The 2,934-nt window shown below is 45.5% G+C and overlaps 1 pseudogene; it reads right to left on the bottom strand.

Annotated features, from left to right (window-relative positions):
* Positions 1–598: 598 nt before the first annotated feature.
* On the bottom strand, positions 599–1,403 carry LOC121966415 (annotated as a pseudogene).
* Positions 1,404–2,934: the final 1,531 nt, after the last annotated feature.

Genomic DNA, 2,934 nt, shown 5'->3' with positions numbered 1-2,934 from the left:
ATGTGACAGGAACATCACCCCACCTCAGTCAGCCCAGGAGACACCGTCCAACACAACACCGTCCTAAACAACACCGTCCAACACAGTACCGTCCAATACAACACCATTGTACGCAACACTGTCCTACACAATGCCGTCCAATACAGCACTGTCCTTTCCAACATAACACCGTCCAACATAACACAACACCATCCAACGCAACTGAGCACCGTCCAACGCAACACCACCCAACACAACACTGTCTAACACAACACCGTCCTACACAACACTGTCCAACACAACATTGTTTTAATGTTGAAAACTGCCAAGATCCAAGCCCTGTGTTAGTTTATGACACCTGCATTAAAGATAACTAATAGGTTTTGTGAGGATTACACATGAGGTCCACAATGAGGTCTAGTATGAAGTCTACCATGAGGTCCACAATGAGGTCTAGCATGAAGTCTACCATGAGGTCTACAATGAGGTCTAGCATGAAGTCTACCATGAGGTCTACAATGAGGTCTAGCATGGGGTCTACAATGAGGTCTACCATGAGGTCTACCATGAGGTCTACCATGACGTCTACCATAAGTCATGAGACATGAGTTTCATGTAGTCATTTTATGATTATTAATTTACGGGACTCAGGTACGGTCAGATCCAGCCGGCTCTGAATGATCTCGAAGGTGCAGCAAAGGAAGTTTAGCAGAGAGGCGAGGTGAGGCGTGCAGGTGGTGACGGCTTTCTGTCTCGTCTGTTTGGAGCCAGAAAAACAGATGTGGAAGATTTTCGTGTGGGAGAGTAGGATGGGGGGGCAGAGGGCCAAAGATGGACACAGTTGTGGCAAAAAGTCCATAAATGTTGCTGACTCTGGTGTCGGAGCGCGTCAGCCGAACAATCGGGTAGTTTCTGCAGTACACGCAGTTTATTGTGTTCCCGCACAGCATCAGACGGACGCTCAACGATAAAGAGATCAAGAATTTCACCAAACACAGCAATCACACGCCATAAAAGAGGAACACCGCCCTGTTACACGTCATGCGTGTGTTATACCGCAGAGGACGCCAGATGGCCAGATATCGATCGTAAGACATGACGGCCAAATTACAAAACTGCACATTTACATACGTGTCACCACGTACACACACACACACAACATCATCTTCATCCTCATCATCATCCTTATCATCATCCTCCTCATCATTGACATCTTCGTCCTCAACATCCCCCTCCTCCTCCTCATCATCATCATCTTCATCCTCCTCATCATCATCTTCATCTTCATCCTCATCATCATCATCCTCATCATTATCATCCCCAACCTCCTCCCCATCATCATCATCATCCTCCTCCCCATCATCATCATCATCCTCCTCACCATCATCATCACCCTCATCCTCATCAGCTGAGCTCTGCATCATGACTCAATCCAGCAGCAGCCTCAAACAGCCGACACGTGACATCTCCGATCAGCTGCTGACCGTCGCAGCAACACAACATCTCTCACCTGACCTCCGTCGTCTGACCGCTCGCCGTCTGACCGACTCCCCGCTCGCTCCGCTGCTCCTTTTAAACGTCGCACGGCAGCAGTCTGATGTCATCGCCGCTGTCGGAGAAACAGGAAGCCAGTCAGTGATGGTTTGTAGCCATTGGTCTGAAAAAAACAACACCCAGAGAGCGAAACGTTCAGGTCACAGTGACCTTTAACCCCCGAAATCCCATCACTTCATCCTAGGGTTTAAGCACATTTCCAGGATCTTCAAATGTTTCAAGGATTTAAAGTAGTTTCTAGGATTTTCCACTTTTACAGGACGTTTCTTAGTTTTTCCAGACAATTTCTAGGCTTTGTTTCAGGAAATTTTAGGAAATCTTGAGGTTTTATGAACATTTCTAGGATTTATAGACAGTTCTATGATTTTATGACACTTGTTGGATTTTCAGATTTTCAAGGATTTAAGTACCTTTCTAGAATCTTAGGACATTTTAAGGAGTTTATTATATTTCTAGGATTTCAGGATATTTCTGTTTTTTTGCGGCATTTCTAGGATTTTAGGATGTGTCTATAATTCTAGGGCATTTCCACAATTGTATGAAATTCTAGGATTTTAAGACATTCCTGGGATTTCAGGACATTTCAAGGGTTTTAGGACATTAGGTTCTTCTCCCAGCGCTCGGTCAGGGGGGGTGTCCGACAGTGTCTTTTTTTGATCAACAAGCTCTGTTTTGATGCTGTTTTATGTCTCTGACACCTTATGGACACTAAAAGGACAAAAACTATTCACAGAGTCCATCACTTTATTTTTATTGTACAGTAGAAAATGGCTGGGGGCCACCAGGGGCCCTATCAGGGGCCAGATTCAGTGCTTTAGGCAGAAAATAGTTGGAATAAAAAACAGACCAAAGAACAACATCAAAGATTCCTTCCTGAAGGAGCCTGACCGACGTCTCGCTCATCAAAAGTAACCGAGTTCATACAAAAACCACCAATCACAAACAACAAGTCCGAGTCACCACCGGCTCGCAGGTCACACTGAGACGGGCTCCCGCTGCAGAGCTGACGGGCGGTGAAAGGTTCGGCTGTGGCGCCCCCCAGTGACCGCTTCAGAAAACAGCTGATGTGATACATGTGAACATCAAGGACTGACATGTGTCAAAAATGAGAGAAAAACAAACAGGCATGAGTCAGTGTATAGTTAACAGTGGCGGCTTGTCAATAGGGGGCGCTAGGGCGCCGCCCCCATCAAAATTACAGGAAAAAGTATAGACACACAGTACACATAAATCATGCAATAAAAAGTTATTATCACATCTGTGCACTCAGAAAATGTGTCTGACTTTTAATTTTTCAAGCCTTCCCATCCCATATTGGGTTTATTCAGAGTTGTTTTTTGTGCAGGCTGAAATACATGTTTCAAAGGCGAGGGACGCCGGCCAAATGAGTGTGTATGTATG

This window comes from Plectropomus leopardus, unplaced genomic scaffold (assembly GCF_008729295.1).
Source record: "Plectropomus leopardus isolate mb unplaced genomic scaffold, YSFRI_Pleo_2.0 unplaced_scaffold24464, whole genome shotgun sequence".
Lineage (NCBI taxonomy): Eukaryota > Metazoa > Chordata > Actinopteri > Perciformes > Serranidae > Plectropomus > Plectropomus leopardus.
This window is presented reverse-complemented; position numbering and strand designations above follow the sequence as displayed.